This window comes from Humulus lupulus, chromosome 3 (genome assembly GCF_963169125.1).
Source record: "Humulus lupulus chromosome 3, drHumLupu1.1, whole genome shotgun sequence".
Classification (NCBI taxonomy): Eukaryota; Viridiplantae; Streptophyta; class Magnoliopsida; order Rosales; family Cannabaceae; genus Humulus; species Humulus lupulus.
In genome coordinates this window covers 92,906,918-92,929,064 of record NC_084795.1, presented here as the reverse complement: position 1 = coordinate 92,929,064, position 22,147 = coordinate 92,906,918, and the positions used below count along the sequence as shown (strand labels likewise).

The 22,147-nt window shown below is 38.8% G+C and overlaps 1 non-coding gene across 1 annotated transcript; it reads left to right on the top strand.

Moving 5' to 3' along the window:
- Positions 1-2,613: 2,613 nt before the first annotated feature.
- On the top strand, positions 2,614-2,720 carry LOC133828145 (small nucleolar RNA R71). The gene has a single exon (XR_009890783.1). It is a non-coding gene; the product is annotated as a small nucleolar RNA R71 (small nucleolar RNA).
- The last annotated feature ends 19,427 nt before the right edge of the window (positions 2,721-22,147 follow it).

Sequence of the window (22,147 nt, the reverse complement as noted above, 5' to 3'; positions counted from 1 at the left end):
CAGAGGTCAAATGACGAGCCAAAAACAGAGAAATCATCCATGAATATCTCAATACACCTTTCTACCATATCTGAAAATATAGCCATCATGCACCGTTGAAATGTTGCAGGAGCATTACATAATCCAAATGGCATTCTCCTGAAAGAAAATGTGCCCTAGGGACATGTAAATGTTGTTTTCTCTTGATCCTCTGGTGCAATAGCGACCTGATGATACCCTGAATACCCATCCAAGAAATAGTAGTAGCTGTGGCCTGCTAATTTGTCAAGCATTTGATCAAGGAAAGGCAAAGGAAAATGATCCTTCCTTGTTGCCTTGTTGAGCTTGCGGTAATCAATACAAATCTGCCACCCCGTTACATTTCTTGTTGGAATGAGTTCGTTGTTTTCATTTTTTACCACTGTCATACCACCCTTTTTAGGTACCACTTGCACGGGGCTCACCCATGCGCTATCAGAAATTGGGTAGATCACTCCAACGTCCAACCATTTAAGAATCTGCTCAAGTACGATTTCCTTCATGGCTGGATTGAGTCTTCTTTGAGCCTCTATGGATGGCTTGCTATTATCCTCCAATAAGATTTTATGCATTACTATTGATGGGCTTATTCCTCTAATATCCGCCAATGTCCACCCAATGGCCAATTTATGATCCCTTAAAACCCTCAACAATTTTTCCAATTCTATCTTTGACAGGTCAGCTGACACAATTACAGGTAAAGTTTCATTCTCTCCCAAATATGCATATCGCAAATGATCTGGAAGAGCCTTCAATTCCAACTGCGGTGGCTGCTGAATGGATGTTAGCGGTTTATCAGGCGCGTCAACTAATTCTTGAAACTTCTTCCGGTATGGTAGGTAGGAATTTATCCAGTTTACATAATCTTTTATCTCAGCATCATCATCGTCGACCTCATCACCTATTAATATTGCCTCTAAGGCATCACTATTCATCCTTCTTTTTGAGACTGCCTTCTCTATCACATCCACACTATAGCAACTGTCACTAGCCACCGGATACTTCATGGCCTTGAAGACATTAAAGACCACCTCATCTCCTTGAACTCTAAGCTTAAGCTCTCCCTTTTGAACATCAATAAGAGCTTGACCTGTGGCTAGAAATGGTCTACCGAGAATAATAGGTACATCCATATCCTCCTCCATGTCTAGAACGATAAAGTCAGCGGGAAATATAAACTTATCCACCTTCACAAGAACATCTTCAATAATACCCCGTGGATGAGTCACCGATCGGTCTGCTAGTTGTAGAGGGACGGTTGTTGGTTTTGCCTCCCCCAAGCCAAGTCTTCTGAACACAGATAAGGGCATCAGATTAATACTTGCCCCCCGATCACATAAAGCGTGTTTACATTCAAATTTGCCAATGGTGCAAGGTATGGTAAAGCTCCCTAGATCTCTCAACTTTTGGGGTAATTTCCTCTATAATATCGCACTGCACTCTTCAGTGAGTGCTACCATCTCATAGTCCTCCATCTTCCTTTTCTTGGACAGAATCTCCTTCATGAATTTCACATAGCTAGGCATCTGCTCTAAGGCCTCAGCAAAAGGGATATTTATATGCATCTTTTTAAACACCTCTAAAAACTTAGAAAATTATTTATCCAGTGTAGTTTTTCTAAGCCTCTGAGGATATGGAACTCGAACTGGCTGCTCATCAACAACTGGCGGACACATTTCTGAAATCTGGTGGTCTTTAGTAACCTCAGCTGGATCAGACTGTTCACCCATCTCTCCATTCTGAACCACTTCCTGTGGAGATCTAGGCTGCTTAGTTAGCTTCCCTCTCCTCAGAGTAATTGCCTGAACTTGCTCCTTAGGGTTGACTTCAGTATTACTAGGAAAATTTCCCTGCGGTCTGTTATTAAGCATATTAGCCAACTGCCCTACTTGTGTTTCCAGGTTTCTGATAGAAGATCTAGTCTCTGTCATGAACTGAGTTTGAGTGTTGGTGAGGGTCAATAATGCAACTTGCAATTCATTAGGCCTTTCAGGTGGAGCTTGATTCATTAATTGTTGAGGCCTAGGCTATTGTGATGAAGAGGCTTGATGCATTGGTGGCTGAGGCATATTATTCTGAAATTGACCCTGAAACTGAGGTTGTTGGCCCTGATTATTCCTCCAAGAAAAATTAGGATGATTTCGCCACCCAGGATTGTAAGTATTGGCGAATGGATTATTGAATGGCCTCTGAAAGTTTCCCACCGCTTGAACCTGAGCTTGATCCATCGGAATGTTATTATTAATACTGGTAGGACACTAATCAATAGAGTGAGGACCACCCCAAATTTCACACCTAGCTGCCATTTGAACCGCATTAGCAGATACAGTGCTCTGCTGTAATTATTTTGTCAAGGAGGCTACTTGTGCTGTTAGAGCAGTGATTGCATCCAGCTCATGCACCCCAACTACCTTTTTGACCCTCGATGATCTTTCCTCAGACCACTGATGATTATTTGTGGCCATGTCCTCCAGCAGCTCATATGCTTCATTGGCACTCTTACTCATGAATGCCCCACCAGTTGCAACATCGATAATCGTTCTCGTTGTACCACACAGTCTGTTATAAAAATTGTGAACCAGCATCCACTTTTCTATACCGTCGTGGGGACATTTCCTCAATAACTCCTTGAAGCGCTCCCAAGCATCATATAATGACTCTCCATCCATCTGATAGAAATTATTAATTTCCCCCCTTAATTTAGCTGCCTTCGAAGGAGGGAAAAATTTAGCCAAGAATTTATGAGCAAGATCTTGCCAAGTATTGATAGAGTTTGCCTGAAGCAAATTAAGCCAGCTCTTAGCTCTTTCCCACGGAGAAAATGGGAAGAGTCTCAACCTTATAGCATCATCGCTAACCCCATTATACTTGAAAGTGGCACACAACTCCAGGAAATTTGCCAAGTGCATATGGGGGTCTTCAGAAGGCAAACCCCCAAACTGAACCGTGGACTGCACCATTTGCAAGATCGCCAGCTTAATTTCAAAATTATTGGCATCCACCGCCGGTGGTCTTATACAATTCTGTACTCCCGTAACAGTGGGCAGTACATAGTCTCTCAGACTTTTGGCAGCAGGATTCTGAACCGGCTGTTGCAGAACTTCGGGAACCTCATTATTTCTCTCATTCTGTCTATCCGGCCCTTCATTTTGTGCCATCTCTACTGTTTGATGAGCCAACTTCTTGTTTCTTCTGTTTTGTTTGCACGTCTTCTCAATTTCAGGATTTACAGGAACAAGACTACCCGCCCCTCTTCTGAAGTTTAACAAGAAACGCAGCTAAACAAATTAGAGACAAGACAAAAAGTAACCAAATTAGAAATAAAATCAACTAGACTGATATTGATAGTTTTCAGCCTTAACAACGGCGCCAAAAACTTGTTGCAAAATTTATATGCTACGCAAGTGCAAGTATCGCAATTTAGTAATAACCTTGGTAAAACCAAGTATCGTCCTCAAGGACTGAATCCTCAATTACCAATCAATTAATTTCTCTTTCTATTTGGTCAATTAGAATTTCGATTCTTATAGATGAAGTAAAAGAAAATATAATATTCAAAAACAATAATTACAAATTAAATAAAATATCAATTAATAGCAAAACCTTGGATTTAAATACTGAATAAATAATTAGGATATTCAATCTCATCAACTATCCTTCCTATCATTTCCTAATACGAAATACTAAATTCTTCTTCTTTCTGCCTAATTCAATTAACAAGTTGATAAAAACAGCCTATAATCATACTATGAATTATAAACTCAACCTAGGTGACAATTTCCTATATTTCTATGGTAAATTGAACCACAAAGGTAGCATTAATCTCAACAACTTAATAAATAGTTACACAATTAATATGGATACTCTCGTTCCAGATTAAAATTATGCCCAATATAACCACAGAAAATTCAAATCTCACTTCTCAGATTTTGATTTGAAAACATATAAATAATGACTATAGATGGCCAATCAATAATCAATCAATAAGAACAGGTTATATGGAATTGAAGAAGATTGAAGAAGAAGAACATTGAAATTGCATTAATTCATAATAGGGATTCAAGTGATTCAATTAAAAATCCTAAACAGAAAATTAGTTCATATTCATAATGCTAATCACAAAGACAATTAAAAATAACATCAGAAAATAGATGAAAACATGCAGTTTGAATACTCCAAGCCTTCCAGCCTCTAAGAATTTTCCACACCAAATTCTGTCTATCTTTTTTTCCTCTCTTTCCTCTTATAAAAACCTAAAAATTCAGCTTTTGAAGAGGTGGGCCGCGGCTCTATATGTACTATGCCGCGGCCCGTGTCTAAATTCCTTCACGATTCTACCTTTCCATGCCACGACCCTCCTCAGCCATGCCGCAGCCCGTGTCTGCGATTTCTGGGTTGTTGCCTTTCTATGCCGCGGCTCTCCTTAGCCATGCCGCGACCCAAAGTTCTCCTTCAAAACATTGGTTCTGTTTCACTAGCTAGTCGCAGCTCTACTTTGCTCATGCCGCGACCCTTAAGAAATCTCTCAATTCTTCAAGATTTTATCCCAAAAATTTACCAACACCTCCACATCATGTTGAGATCAATCCTTTCTCAAAATATGTTATAAAACTTGGTTATTTCTCCTCTTTCTTTGACCTTTTCCTCCAAGTACTCAATTCTTCCTAATATTCACAAAGACAAACAAACACAGCATAAACCCGCACTAAATGAAAGAAAAATGAGATAAAAGACTACTTAAAACACCACCTAAACATGACAAAAACTAGACTCAAACTGTCAGATTTTGGTTGGGGGTGGTGAGCATATTCATGCACGTTCATGTTTAGTTTTGTCATATTAATATTTTCACGGTCAATTTTTTTTAAAAATTACTTATTTATTATTGCAAAATGTTACTTTTGAGTCAATTTTTGTTATCTGTATTACTAAAAGTTTCTCTAGAGTTACTTAATGCACATGCCAAACATTGTAGTAAGATGGTTGTTAGCACATATTTGCTTAGAAATTTTCCATGTTTAAGAATTCATTTTTTTCTGTGAGACTTGAGAAAACAACTTAATTTTTTTTTATTGATTCTTAGAAATGGTTATAATTATTTGGACAAGGTATTGTGGTATGAATGGATGATGTTTTAGGGATAATATTTTCTATAGAAAAATCTTATTAGAGAGCCTTTTATTATGTTCTTCATAAAAAAGAGACGAAAAAAAAAGAAGAAAAAGAAAAAGAAGAAAAAACAGAAGAAAAATACAAGAGCAATAGTTCTATCATTTTCAATTATGTTGTCTCTTGTGTCCAAAAAGAAAAAAAAGTTGAGTTTATTAATTTCATGTTTTATTTTATGGATCTTAGAATAAATGTAAAGATTGTCTATTTAACTTAGAATTCCCGACAAACTGGTTTTGTGGTACTCTTTATGGTGGTTGTCCAAATAATTTATTTATTATCTTCGTTTCAATGATTATTTAAAAGTTTGTCTTAAATATATATCCATTTGATGAGTGCTTACTTCTTTTTTTCCAACTCCATGAGAGAAACCCTTAACTTTAAATATTTTCAATTACATGAGAGGTTAATGGTTTGCGGTAAGAATGTTCAAGTTTGGTGCACACACTCACAACTCTAGATTTATTCAAAGTAATTTTTGATAACTCTTGTTGACTTGTTACTAACGTTTTGTGTTAATACTTAGGTTCTTTTAAAATTTTTGACTTGAAGTATATCATGTTGACATTTATTATTTCGCTTGAATTGCTAGAGACTAGCAATAAGCTGGTTGGGGGTTGTGATTAGTGTTCAAAAGTATCATTTTATTAGTCTTAAAGTTTAAAATTAATTAAGTTTTAATTAATATTTTCATACATTTATTGTCATATATTTTATATTTGAAAATATTAATTTTAATTAATTTGTGTTTAATTTTCAGGAAATAAAATGTATTTTGACACAAAGAAGAAAGAAAGAATTAAAATTGAAGAAATCATGACAAAATGGCATTTTTGACAAAATTAGGCCCAAAACGGAGCCCAGGCCCAAAGCCTTCAGCTACCAGCACCTGACGGAGCCAAGCCGAGGCACCCACTGACTTTGTCTGACGAGCCGCCTGACGCACTGCCACCTCCTGACGCAGCAGGCCACTCGCTTGATATGCTCCCACGTGCCTGCCACTCCGCCTGCCATGCCTGAAGCCGAGCCAACCAGCTGTTGCCACACGTCCCACTACCTGGCGGCTGTCCCCCACGGCCCAACACCACTTGCCCCACTTCCATCAGTTTTTGTAGCCACTTTCCCACTATTTGGTACACAATTTTACACATTTTGGGTCATATTTCCACTATAAATAGAGAGCCAAATGTAAGGAAAAATCAGCAGATTGTGGAATTAAGTGTGGAGAGTATAGTGAGAGAGAAAAACATTTTTTGTTCTTATTTTTCTTTCATTTCTTTTACATTTCTTTGAGTGAAAACAATGCCTATTTTAGGCCAAATTCTCTTGTGGAAAGGCTAGATTGAAGTTCATGTTTCATTTTATATTTTTAATATATTGATTCTTTATTTTGTTCTTCATTTCTATATCTTTGTTACAATTAAATTTATTTTCTTCTAATTTTTATTCTAAATTTATTAGTGTCTTTTAGATAAGTCTAGTCATGCTCTTCTTATGTAATTTAGGCTCTTGATTTAATTTAGGATATTTGTTATATTATATGCTTTTTATTGCATTCTGCCATTGATATTTTGTCGCTCTAAGGTATATAATATGATAGGCTTTTAAAATTAAAAGTTAGTATAATTTAATTAAGAACATATTTTAAGGTGAGTTTTATTATATATATTTTCCAACTATAATTAATGATGTAGAATTATAGTTGAGTAGAATGAATCAATTTTATTAATATATATATATATATGTTTGCATGAATGAAACTTATGCCTTCCATATTTTCTTTATGATTCTAATTCTTCAATTTTGTTTATTTAGTGTTTTAAAAAAAATATCCTATTTCAAAGTTTATTATTTGTAATTTACTAATCTTTCTTTTTACTTGTATTTTACCTCTTTGTGGATACGACATAACCCGATTACTACTACGACCGCTTAAGAGTTATTGGGCGATATCTGTACTACCAATCCTACGGTAATTAATATTATGACAATCGTCATAATGATGGGCATCCAAGAGGATAATTTGTTCTGCCAGGGCCACCTGAGCCTCAAGATATCCCTGCTAGGGAAAACATGCAGCCTGATGTTATATTATTTATAATATAATGTAATATTATATTATTTTATAATATAATATTTTAGATTAAATAAATGTGACAAAGAGTATCACATATTTGTAACATATAATAGAGAGTTACATTATTTAGATATATGTGAAATATCCAAATATGTAACATATTTGGTGTTACAAATTCAATCACAAATTTGTAACTTCCAAATATTACCCAATAATGTGTAGATTTGATATTACACATTTTGATTTGAATTTCTCAAAGCCATAAGAGATATGGCTGTTAGAGATGTGATTTTAACTCCCATAATGAGTATGGAAGTTACAAAATCAAGTGGGAATGAATTTGGAACATTTTGGCAAATTTGAAAAATTGGTTGCTGAAAAGACGTCTTGGGCCGCGGCATGAAAAACTCAGCCTGTGACCCAAGAGGCATAAAAACATTGTGGGTCGCGGCCCATGTTTTTCAGGCCGTAGCCTGAGCAACTGACAAGATTTTCCAAACTTCGGTTTTATCTAATTTTGAACGTTTCCAACAACCAAGTAACTCCCAAATCTCTATTTTAATTCCATAAACATCCAATTAATCATTGGTAACAGCCATGAGGGTTGGTGGAATTTGAAATTCAAAGGGTGTCTCAAAACTCTATAAATAGGAGGCTAATGCTCACTTGTAAGACACACCATTTTCCATCCACAAAGCACTTGGCTGGAAAATACACCATAGAGGCTTGATAATTCCAGAGAGCTATTTCCTAGAGAGATCCCGTAGTGCTTAGAGAATAGGGGGAAATAAGCTTTTGGACAAAGGTTTTGAACCTTGTTCAAGTTGGTGATCCCCACTACTCTACACTTTGGTTGTGCGAGAGTTTGTTCTTTTTATTGCTTTTATTTTCATTCTTTTGATCTTGTTGATCTTATTTACTTGTATTATTATTGTTTTGAGTTTGTAATCTTCTTCTTCTATCTCTTTATATTTACTTGTATTTTGAGCAATTGAGTTGTAATGTTTATTTAATCAATTACCTTGTCTATTGTATTTTTTGCATAGAGTTGTATTTTGGTTTTTTCATGTTTCCATTGAGTATAAATATATATTAACTAACACCTAAAGGGCTGTTTGTCCCACCAAGGCAACCAGAGCCAACAAATTGTCCAGAAAGACCACCTCTTGGACCTCCTTGAGCAGATAGCCAAAAGCAGTGTCTTCAATAGACTTGGAAACAGAGGATGTGACTTGTGAGATGTCCTTGACCAACTGTGGGAAGGAAATGGGTCTAATGCTGCAGGACCTGTTGCACCAGTAATCCCACCAGCACTGCAAGGAGAAGTTGCAGAACTCCCGCATCAATAGTTATGCCATTAGTTGCTCTAGCTATTCAAGAACTACTTGACGCCCTTTCTCAAATGGTTTGTGAGTTGGCTGCCCCAAAATCAAATGATATCAACTTAGAGAGAATGAAAGGATCTCCTTTCTCTGATCGAATCAATGCACTTACCATCCCTCTCAAGATCAAGATGCCAACTTGGAAGATGTACACTGGAAAAGAAGACCGCATGTCCCATGTGAATAACTTAGAAATAGAGACGAATCTTCAAGGAGTAAGAGATGATGTCCATTGTAGGATTTTTCCTACTACCCTAGTTGACTCTGCTAAAAAATGGTTCTTTAAGCTAGAGCCTGGAACCATCACTTCATGGGATACATTTGTGAGACTCTTCTAGTCACAATTATTTATTGCTCGTATCCTACCAGCCGAGCTCAATGACCTTGTTGACATTAAGCAAGGACATAATGAGCCCCTCAAAGATTATGTACAACGCTTTATGCAACAGGCCACTAGGTCTAAAATAGTTAGTGATGACAAAAATCTGATGGCCATCATGGCTGGGATCCAAGTTAAAGGTCCTCTGTAGACCGATCTTAGAAGAAAAACCATCTACTCCACAAGGGAGTTCCTAGATCGAGCAGATGAGTTTATAAAATTGGAAGAAACTATACGGAAGGCTGATCAGGCCAACAAAGCTGGAACCAGTGTTGTACCAGCCAAAAACACTGGCGTAGCTAACCAGAACCAAACAACCCATGGTAATGGTAACTAGAAAAACTAGAATGATGGCAAATAAAGTAGTAATTCCAACGGTGGCAACAATAATGATAACAAATGGGTGAAAGCCAATGATAAGCCACAAGAATACACTCCTTGTTTTACCACCTATTCTACACTCTTAGGGTCATGAGCGGAAACCCTTCAAGCTACACAAGCTGAAGTGCCTTATAAGAAGCCAAATCCTATTAAGAAAGATATAAGCAAGAGAGACACTAATATGTTTTGCCGCTTCCATAACGATTAGGACATGACACCAACGAGTGTAATCAGCTTAAGGATGAAATTGAATTTCTCATTCGCCAGAATCATCAGGCCATGAGAAGATACGTTTGTCGTCCTATTGAACAAAACCAGGCTGCTGCAGGAAGTGCGAATGCACCAGCCCAACCTTTACAACCAACATCAGTAGCTGGTCGATTAGACATGATTTGCGGAGGACCACACCTTGTTGGTGAGAGTAGGAAGACCCTAGAGTGATATGCTCGCGCATTATGCCATGAACCAGTAGAAGAAGTGTTGGTTGTCGAGGAGCGTACTCCAAAACACCCTGGTATAAATGCAAGGTGATATAGGCCCTAATTTCAAACATTATCATTCCACGAACCATTGAGATCATGGTTCTTCAGATAACATTCTATTCAAGACCACTCTTGAAAGGATGAAGTTATCTGTTTGAGATCTGGAACCTTGCACATAGACTCTGTATGGTTTTATTGGAGAGGGAATGACTCTAGCAGGGACAATCAGGCTAGCAGTTGCTGTGGGATCTGCACCAATAAACAATACAATTATGGACACGTTTTTTGTAGTCGATCTTCCCTCAAATTTGAATGCCTTACTTGGAAGGCCGATACTTATCAAATTGAGAGCCATCACATCCATATTCCACTTCACAATGAAATTTCCAACTAATGTTGGAATTGGGTGTGTTAAGGGAAATTAGAGGGAAGCTCAGAAATGTTACAATTCCTTCATCACAACTGCTAAAAAAGGCTTGGCAACAACCAATATGATTTTTCCTGGATCAGTAGAATGAATGCCAACAACAATGATGGAGATAAGGACAACTCCGTTGAACGAGCAAAGTGACTCCAAATAGTGTGTTGCCCAAAGCGAGTAAGGGGACATTGATCCTCGCTTTGGGGATTATGTTACTGGAGTGGGACCTATTAAAGACTTAGAGGAAGTTCCACTTGAACAAAATAGAAGCCGAGCTATTAATGATTGAAGTGCACGAAGGATTTTGTGGCAATCACGTAGGGGCAAAGCCTAGCCAAAAAGATATTAAGACAAGGGTATTTCTACCCAACTATGAATGAAGATGCAATAGAGTACGTGTGAAAATGTGGCAAATGTTAGAGATTCTCTAAGATACCTCGAGCAACTTCTAATGAGCTTAAGCAAATGCAAAGTCCCTAGCCCTTTGTTGTATGGGGAATAGATCTGATCGAACAACTACATATGGGAAATGGAGGAGTTAAGTTTGCAGTAGTTGCAGTAGACTACTTCACTAAATGGATTGAAGCAGAATCGCTAGCAACTACTACTTCGAAGAAAGTGCTCGAATTCGTGGTAAAAAATATCATCTGTAGATATGGAATACCAAAAAAGATAATTTCAGACAACGGTACTCAGTTTGACAGTGACTTATTTACAGACTTTTGTGCACGACATGGTATCACAAAATGTTTTTTAGCAGTTGCTCATCCCCAAGCAAATGGGCAAGTAGAAGTTGTTAACAAAACTTTAAAAGATACGATGAAGAAGCGACTCAAGCAAGCAAAAGGCAATTGGTCTGATATTTTGCCAGAAGTACTATGGTCATATCGTACTACTACTCCAACATCAATTGGTCATACCCCATTTTCCTTGGCTTATGGATATGATGCTATGATACCAATTGAATTAACCCTTCAATCACACCGAAGAAGTACATATGACCAAGCACAAAATCACTAATTGTTAGCCGAAACACTTGACCTGATCGACAAACAGCAAGAGCAATCACAATTGAGAGTAGCTACTTATCAACAAAAGGTTGCTTGATATTTTAATTCTCGAGTGAAGGACAAAATTTTTTCCACATGAGATCTAGTATTGCGACAAGTGTTCCCAAACACTAAGATTCCTGCAGCAGGAGTTTTGGGACCTAATTTGGAAGGACTGTACCAGATCATAGATAATCTACAACTAGAGACGTACACACTTGCTCGATTGAATGATGAAATAGTGGCGAGATACTAGAATGGTGAATATTTGCGAAAATATTATCAATAACCACTAGTTGCAAGGAATGTTTTTCCCATTTGTTTCGACTAGTGTCGTTCTAGATTTATTTTATTTTATAAGGCACGTTGTTTGCCCATTTTTTCATTGTAAATAATTTTTGGTTGTAAGGCACGTATTGCCCATTTTATGTAAAGACCAATTATTTCTTAGACAATTGTTTGTTCTTTGTTTGACAGACACGTTTTGCCCCTTAAAACGATCATTAATCTATGATTATCCACTTCTCATTGTTTTCATTCAAAACATTCATTGCTCATAGTTTTTTCGATTCAATAGACACCATTTGTCCATTTTATAACGAGATATTTATAAGGGAGTGTGCTAGACACACTTAATATTGCCAACTTTTGTTATTATAACAAGTGTTGCTTAACATGTGAGATTCTTTAACAACATACGTGTATACTAATTTATGAAATGAATTCGAGCATCCATGTTGGCTCAACCAGGACTGGTTATTTGGCAAGTGACCAAAGACTTATGTCCTCGGTCACTTGGGGGAATATAGGGTATACATAATCACACATAAGCAAAAGAAGTAAAAAGCACAACTGAGTAATACTTAGAATTTTTCATAAAGAACACGAAAACTAAAAACTTTGTTTGTTTGACACGAGAAATAAAGTTTGAAAACACATATAGTATTTAAAATGTTATATCTAGTCAAAATTAATGAGAAACATATTATATGTAATGCAAGGAGAATATTACAAAAGTATACGAGATTAAAAGTTGCTCGGTCAGCCAATGTTTTTGCACCATGAACCTTACAGTTCAGGTGTCTAGCAAAAGAAAAAGAAAAATAATCACTTCTAAGGAGACTCCCCCTCAAAGCTCGACCACCTCAACATCCTCCTGCTCGGGCCCCTGATCGCCATCAAGATTCAAAGAGTCTTCCGTGGAAGCAACATCTAACTCCTCCTCCTCGCGAGATAAGCATTTTGCAATCTTTTTGTCCCGAAGGTTGGCAGGCAAGTAGTCAAAGTTGGCCTCCTTATTATTTTTCCAAAACATGAAAAAAAAAATTGAAGGCCGCACTCTTGAACCTTGTTAGGTCTGAGGAGTGTGACTCCTTCTCCTTAGCTAGCTCCCCCTCGAGCAGCTTTTTCTCATCCACCAACTTTTGTTGCTCTGCCTTAAGCTGGTTCACGCGCTCTTCAAGGCTTGCCTTCCCCTATTCAAGCTCCTCAATTTGGCGCTTCTGCTTGGTCCCCATCTCCTCAAGCACCTTAATCACCTTGCCCTTGTTCTTTACCTCGATGATTCTATCATTCAGATCATCCCGAAGGTCATTGCAGAGGTTGTAGTTGCTAATGTTTGATTCCTTGAAGTTCTTCACAGCTGCTCGTGATTTCTTCAATGACTCTGCAACCTTGAGTGCTTCAGTTTGGGTATTGGAAAGAGTTATCATACCCTGCAAGAACAATAAAAGTTAGATTCGAGTAGGAAACTTGTACAATAGTTTTGAAGATTGAAATAGATACTTACCGAAAGGAGCTCAGACATGGTTCGATCAAGTCCAGAGTCCATGGTTGAATGCTCGTGGTTTATGAAGGATTCAATGCTCAGGCGGTTCTGAGCTCGCGACTAGGCTCGGGAGGAGATGGCATCTGCGACAACCTTCAGTTTCCCCTTTGTCTGCTCAGTTTGAGAAGCAATTGAGTCTATGGCTGGTCGACTGGTAGGAGAGGGAGTAGGCTGGATAGCAGAAGACTCCCAACAAACAATGGGAGTCTGGATGAGAGAAGTTGGAGATGGTTCTTTCGAAGCTACAGGAGCAGGCAGGTCACTCCTCGGATGCTTGATAACTAGCTCTTTGCTCGAGTCAGCCTCAGGAGCCACCTTTCTTTTCGTGCCTCCCCTGGTCGAGGCTGGGAGTGGTGTTGGAGATTAGAAATGTCTGACTCAGACATTGCTGCAGAAAAATGGAAGACATGTTAGAGAAAATATCGAAGATATAAAACGAGCAGAAACAAAAAGCCTATTTCAACATTCAAAAATAGCAAGCAGTTCGCAAACATCTTGTATTACATGGGAAGTCCTCGTCGTAATCTGAAGAGGAATACATCGAGAGGATCGACATCCTCCTCCAACACCTGCTTGCCCTTCCCTTTGTCCGCAAAAGGTGTTGGATCCCTTGGAAGAGGAGCATCCTCTTGCTCCCTAATACTAATCCATGTTGCCCTACTCCTTTGAGAGACATGGGTTGCTTGGGGCTATTCAGATTGCCCTACCTCCTCGCCAACTACCTGTTTGACAGTTCTTCCACCATCTGCACCCTGAGTAGTGCCTCCCTCATTGTTATGGTGGGCTTCAAACAGACCAACCCTCCTCAGATTGTCGCTCATTACGAGAAGCCTGCAGTTCTTCTACTCAAAGGAAAGATTGTTCAAGGTCGCTGCTCGCCTTACCATATCATATGTGGGAAGAGGTCTTGCCCACAGGCCTAAAATACAGTAAAAGAAGTAAAACTAAGTACTAGCGTAAGGAAGAATACGAAAGAGAAAAACTCAAGCGAGCTGATTGTTACCTCCTCCCTAGAAGGCCAAGTTATCTGTGACCAGGTTAGTCGTTATAAAATATTCCTTGAAATAGCCACCCATGTTTCTCCTAAATGTTTGCTCTGTTGGGAACACCCTGGTCGTGCCCCTATGGTAGAAGTAAGAGAACCAAGTGCCCTGCTGACCTGGGTTCGACTTCAGGTTAAAAAGATAGTGGACTTCATGAGGAGTAGGAGCAGTCCACCCTTGGTCGCGATAAAGGATATATAATGCTGAAAGCATTAAATATCCATTAGGAATTACTTGGAAATGGGCAGTGTCAAAGTATCTGGCAATACCCTTGAAGTAGTTATGGAGGGGGAGAGTAGTGCCGATCAAGATATGGAAATGCAACTAGGCGCTAAAGGCCCCACCAAGAAGGTTAGGGCATTGGTTGGCCGAAGGAGTAACCATGTTTATCCCTCTGATTCCATACTTTTGGGGGTACTCCTTGAGACGACTGCTTGATAGGGTGTTGGCAGGGATTATGTACCAGGCACGCTCTTCCTCTTACAAGGTCCTTGCTTGGCGTAGAGTCTTATGGAGTTTGTCACTTGCTCTTGCTCTTGCTCTTGCAGTGGTTGTTGTTGTTGTTGTTCTTGCCACCACCTTTGTGGTTGTTGTTATTGTTGCTGGGGTCATTTTTTGCGTTGCTGCTGCTGTGGTAGTTGTTGCTGTTGTTGCTTCCCATTAGTCGCAGGCCTTGCGACTTGGGGATCAACAACTGATCGTTGCCTCATGGTTTGCTTAATTCTGACCATATCTGGAAAATAGAAAGCAACAATTATGACCTCTTTAACAAACGAAGACCTGCTCATTGCCCTCCCGCTGGTCAGAACTCCAACTGGGAGTGGATCAACAGAGTCAATATTTATAATAAAAGTCCAATCACTTAGAAGGAATCTCCTTATTCCTTGGTCTAATTCCTCAACCATGCGATGATATTCCTGGTCAGGAACAAACTGAAAATCATAATGATCATAATGAGAGTGCTCACCAGATTCATCAGTAGGTTCTGGAATATCGCGATTGAGGTCAGTGTTTGGTCAATTTTGTTCCACTTCATCGACCATCGTTTGTAGCAAGTCCAGGTCTATGGAATAATCACTTCGCTAGTGATTGTGTGCATACATCTGATAATACATAAGGGGGAAGTGAGTTATTTGACCAGCTCATGTGTGCCTAAAATAATGTGAGCAGCTCGAAAAACAAGATTCTACATTCGAGCAGGGGCTAAAGTTAATCCAAAAGTCAGTTAAAAAGTTTTTCACGAAAACTTTTAACTTACCTTTTGGGGAAAATTTCAACTATTTTTTCCAAAAATCAGCAGTCATTATCTCCTCGATATTTCAAAATTTTCTCAACGACCAAGTAAAACCCAAAGCCTAAAAAGATTTTCCTACTTCCCAAACATACATTTTCCTAGAAAATCATTGATTTTGGCAAATAAAAGCGAAAATTTTTACAAATTGTTCAAGAACATTAAGAACATATAAAATCTAAAAGTTCAAAATCATCTAGAAAGCAGTTAATTCAAAGGAGAAAGTTACAAAAGTAAAGAAAATGTGATCGCAAGATCAGAAAACTTACTATATTGAAGATTTTGAAGTAGAACTTGAGTAAAAATCAGATTTGGAGTTTGGAGAGTGAAGAACAAAGCTTTAGTGTTGGGAGGATTTCAGAGAGAGAAATTGAGGAAATTTTGAAAGCATAAAGAATAAAGAGGAGGAAGGCAAACTTATTTATAGGTTATGGCTTGCACGCGAGCTGCTGACATCATGGGAAACCTTTTCATCATGAGTTTCTGGATGATGTGACGTCAAACGCATGGGAGAACGAAAAGTTACCTCCTTTTTCCAAAAAGTACAATCATTGTGGTATTGGGAAGAGGTGTAGGACTGGATAGGGACTCCAAAAGGCATCAGTTATGCTACCAAGGAGCTGTGATCATCACCTATAAAGGAGGCCCTATGAATTTTAATGAGTCAGAATATGAACAAGTGCCAACCCAGTGGAAGCATGCAGGTTTATCTAGTATTGGCTGCAACAGGATAAACTTGGGGTAAAAATGTTAAAGCCAAATTTGGACACGGTGACGTGGCATTTGAAAAAGACGCATGTCAATAAACGACATCAAACTCTGAGAGCTGGTCAAAATGAGATAGCTACTCGAGGAAGCCATATCAGAACAAGGAGTCATAATTTGCTTGGTCCAAGTATCCTGCTCGAGAAGAAGCAAGTAGGTGCTATCCCTTGAAGCTGCTCAAAGACCAACCTATTCGATATACAAGACATTTTCACACGAGGATCCGGATTTCACGAGATATTGTGAATTTTCCCAAGATAGTTATGTAACTGATACTTTAATGTATTTTTCCAGTGTTATTTTAATTTGTAACCAGTTGTAACAATCTCACACTACATGTTTAAATCCTATATTAATTTGTAAGGGCCCATAGCCCATTGAGAGATTCTATAAATAGATATCTCTATCAGTCATTATCTCTAAGCTGAATTTGTGTGCACTTTACATACAAAACCCTATTGAATTGTATTTTTTCTCTCTCTCAGGCTTAAGAAACTTAGTCGAACCTTGTTTCTTCTTGATCTTGAGTTTGAGACTTTCTTGATTAATAAGAGTACAAGTGGATGTAGGTTATTACCAGCCCTTTTGGGGCTGAACCACTATAAAATCTGTGTCGTTTACTTGATTTCAGTTCATTTAATTAAATTCACGTCATATAAATTGACTCAGTGTCGTTGACCAAAACGTTGATCAACATTTCGGTGCTTTCATTGAGAGTTGAACTCAAGATAATCATCTCTCAGATCCATTTGAAGCAATGGATATCACTACTAGAAGCCAAAGCCAAGAACTACAAAGGGGAACCCTAGCACTGGACACCATGACCACCCTTCGAGTATTTAGATTCCCCCTACACCCTAGTAAGTAGGTAATTTGATATGTTATATTGTGGAGCATATCAATTCGAAGGACTTTGTTCTTACCATTGGTGGTGTCAAGTACCCCATTACAATGGAATATTTTGGGCATATAATGGGGTCAAAGATGGTGGGGAGGATATTGTTGACTCTGACGATGAAGAATTCAACCCTATACGGGATTTGATTGTTGGGAGAGAGAAGCAGATTAAAATTCAGATGCAAATGGAGTACCTTCAGCTATCTGAAAAAGCGGATGATGAGTTCATTGTCCGATTTATATTGATTGCACTTGGTTCCTTTTTGGTGTTGACCTTGGGTCTATTTGTGAGGCAGGAATACATCACCCTTATGTGTGATGTAAAGAGGATCAAGAAGTGAAACTGGGCATCCTTTGTCCTAAACTTTTTACAGAGTGCAATTCAAGATTTTTACAAGCGGAAATTAGACCAAAAAAATAAGTCGGCATCGTATATTTTTGGTTGCACCTTCTTCCTCCTAGTAAAGTATTGCACTATAATTCAGTTTATTATAACATTTCTCTATATGTTGAAGTTAATGATAAGTTAATTTTGTTTTGTAGTTGTACTACTACAAACACATTTGTATTAAGCGTGGTTACGTGAAGAAAGATATCAAGCCTCTTTCTTTTTGGGACTTGGAAAGAGTGAGGAGACTACAAGGCTTTATTTCAAAGTGGGGCAGTCCTTGGGAGGGAAATGTAATTGGAAGCCATTATTTTATTTAATTTATTTTTGTGTCATTGTCTGTTATGTAATTATCTGTTTTTTCTTAACAGGTTCCTATTATTAGTCTCATTTACAAGCTATCTATAAAGGTTGGTGGACATGTTTTTTGAAGGATCATCCAGTCAATTTGGGCCTTCTTCAAGTACATGTTGCGATTGCATCTTGAAGGATAAGCTTAGGATAAGGGATGAAAGGTTCAAAGCTTCCCATGCTCACATAAGAAGAGTTATTGATGAATTCCAGCGGGAGGTATCACAAAAGATAGTCACTAAAATTGCGAATTTGAAGGAGTCTATCATGAAAGATATTTTGAGAGCGATTGAATAGGAAAACACGAAATGTGAAGAAGTAAAAAAAGATGATAAGGACTCATCTGACAATGATATTGAGAAAGATGTGGACGACACATTTAATGATGAAGAAGACTCCAGGGATGATGGTGGAGATGACTTGAAGGATAAATATGGTGATGAGTGTGCGACTTTGGGCCTCCTGGTGATCAGGAGGGGTATCGAGGACTGATGGATGGTGAAGATTTTAGAGGGGAACAACCTGATCTCCTAGAGGAAGAACTGGGTGGGCATAGTCTGGAGAGGACCATTAGAGGCGTGCATGATCAGTTCGTTACTCCTAAGAGTAAGGAGATTGCATCAACTAAAACTTCAAAATTGATTGACCGAATTATGCATGAATTAAGTAAGATTACTGTGGAAACCACCCACATTGCTTCAGAGGCTCATATTACTTGTAACTCACTACTATCCTAGAGCCGTAACCATGTGATTTTAAAATGTGCCATTGGCTCGCTAATTGAGGTATTAGATCAAAAAGTGTGGTTAGTTAAAATGAAGGCTCATTTAAATAAGTTTTTGGAATAAAAGGGGTGGAGATCCATTTAAATCATGAAAGTGTTACATTGGCATCCCAAAATATTGTTTAGAAACATATTTACAACTCAAAAGTTACTTTACAGTCGACCTAAGCGACAAAATCAAACATTTATAATACGCTCCTCAAAATTCCCCAGCCGTGGCAGCCATGTAGAAAAAACATGTACACATCGCTCCATGCCCTTCAACTAATGGTTGATCGACCTTTTCCTTGCCATTATCTGCACCCGTGAGTCGAGGCCCAACAAAAGAACTTCACAACACAACATACAATAATTTATCTCAGCAATTGCGTACTTAATCAAAGAGAACAAACAATTTACAAGTTTCTATTGGAATACATAACAACACAACAACATAACATCACAATAGCACAACAACATAACAACACAACAATACAATAGCACAATAGCAGCCTCCACCGATCAAGGTGCGTTATCAGGCATCAAGTTCGCGGGCTTAACTGAGCAGGTGTGTACAACACCCTTAGAGGGTCTTGCCCTGATGGCCTGCATTCAGCATGCTTAACGCTGATCCCCAGCCCTTTGCCGCTCTCGGCCTTTGCTATTCCCGACCTCTGCAGCTCCAGGCCTTTGCCGTTCCCGGCCATTGTGGCTCCCGGCTCTTGCCGCTCCCGACCTTTGTTGCTTCTGGCTCTTGCCGATTGGTCACAATCACATGTATGACATAATAGCTATAAAGAATACACACATCACTACACACAACATAGCTCTACAGGCACAAACAGTCCTCTTACCTTGTGTCCCAAGCTGATTGATTAAACTGATCCTAAGCACGATCCCCTAAACCCGAGCCTTGACGAAACACCTAGTCACAACGCATCAATAATAACAATCCATCAAGCCCTAAACCAAATAAGAACTTCAGAATATTATTATAGCCTCCAGGACCTTGAATCGTACTAAACCGAGTAGTAGGATCCTTCCCGAGCCCTAAGATTTGGGTTCCCGAGCTGAAAACTCAACATAGGCAATTTCCCCGAATTTGAGTCGTGGCCCGCTGCAAGTTAGAGAGCTTGGGCTCTCGCCAAGGGGACATGGGTTGCGGTGTGCCTCAGCCTGTGCCGCGGCGCCTGGGCAAAACTAGAGGCTTCCCAGGCCTCTTTGCACACACGGGCCACAACGCCTGAAGAACAAGGCCGCGACTCGGGCCCTAAACCCAGAATTACTCATGCATTTTTACGAGCCAAACTCCCTAAAATTCACAAAAAATAAATCTTAAACCTAGAATTCAGTCCATTGTTCGATTTTAAACATCATAACTAGCATAACCACCCAAATATTTAGTCTATAACCCAATCAAACTAAAAAATCAGACCAAGCTTAAACCTTAGAAAAAACTTCCAACAAAAAAAAAAAACCTTTAAAACCAGAACAAAATCCTTACCTCAACTGCAATTCTGATCCTAAACTAAACCCCAACCACTTTAGGCTTCACCTTCCTTGAATCTTCATGCCTCCTCCCTTTGAATTCAGCAAAAATTCCCTTTGTCTTTGGGAGAGAATGAGGGTATCGAGAAAGAGAGAGAGAGACAAAAATGAGCTGAGGATATGTTTTTTTTTTCTCCTTAGTTCTAGAATCCTGTTGGCTTGAGTCTATCCTCAGCTGCCTAAGTCAAAATTCAAGTTTATCCCCAATCTCCAAAATGTCTAAAATGCTCTTAAGTCTACCCTTGGCCACTTAATGCCTGAGAGGGCAATCCCGTCATTTACACCATTCCCGCTAATTCCTCGAGTATTCCTATAAATCCCTATTTAATCCCGACATAATCAAATAATAACTAAAGCACTACCCGTTATCCAGTAATCCCGAACACATACTATGTCCCCAAAATACCCATAGGCTCCCCCTAAGCTGGGTACTCAACCCTGTTGTGACTATTTCGCTATTCGGCTCCCTAGGACCATCTCAGAGCACACATCACAAATACATCACCACAATCTCGTGGTCTCAAGCACAACACACATATAATTCACATTTATGCCCTCAATGGGCCAAAATTACAAATATGCCCCTATTAACCAAAATGGGCCCACATGCATATTTAATACACCTAAACATGCATTTCTAATCACATAATCATTTAATCCACTTAATAACATAATTAAATCAATTATTGCCCTCCCTGCACGCTAATCAATACACTAAGCCTTATTAGCAAATTTGGGACGTTACAACTATCCCATCCTTATTAAAATTTATTCTTCGAAATTTATTCCAACATCTTCGGAAACCAATTCTGCAAACCTGACCATAACCCCAGAGTCAGGTCCTTTACCTTGCCATTACTTGCAACAGCTTCACAATAAGGCTAGTAGGAATCTGTATGTATTTATCTCTTGTGTCCAGAGTTTCACTGGCTTTTCCTTGCACAATAAATTCCCCTGAAATCCCAGAGCCTCTTCGCCCAATCAGGGGTAGTATTCACACTTCTTCCCTTAACATTGGCACAAATAACACCTCATGAACCTCTACCCATGTTGGGGTAAGACTAAACTGTAGGCCCCTGGCCTAGTCCTTATTAGGATCTTTCAAATCTATCTAAATCTAGGGTCTAAATTCCTTCTTCCTTTCCCAAACTCAGTAGTCCAAAATATTCAGAGAAGCACAAAGTCTCCAATCATGGAACCCTATGTTCCCATACTCAAATTTGCGAACTCTTGTATCCTTCAATAAAGCACCTAACAATCCTTTATAATCTCACTGGTCCTTTAAACCAATTCTGAGCCAGGATACTTCCTATCCCTGGTTTCATTTTTTTTTTTCTGAACATGTATTTCTTGTTCCCTATCTCATAATATCTTACTCAGAGCCACTCTAGCCGTCTATCAGCATTCGTCATCATGCCAATCCATTTGAGGGACTGTATTTACCCCAAGGTCCCAAAACTTATATATTCGAAGTAAAACACTTAAAGTCTGAGTAATTCCTTCAGGTTATCCATTGTCTAAGGTAAACATAAATTCCAGATTCCAACCTTATACTCATCACCCTCTATGACCCTTTTTCCGAACCTGGGAATCTAATGGTCTCAATCTAACACTGTCGACTTTGGTGTCCAGTGGGGACGTACGGTCTCCTTTCGTACACACTCCCTCTTTTGATATCTCACTCACACCAACCATAGTGTGTTAACCCAAAATGTCAAGTCACAACTTTTCGCATCCACTCACCTCATTTGTAATCTGAGGTGATCCACCTTTAGGGTCCATAATCATATTCCTTAATACTAACTTCAGGATACCCTAGAGTCATAATAGCCCTTCTGGCTTTCGATTATCATCTCTCGCTTACCAAAAGATTAGGTCGTGCGCCTCCCAGTTTTCAACTCCCTGGATACAATAA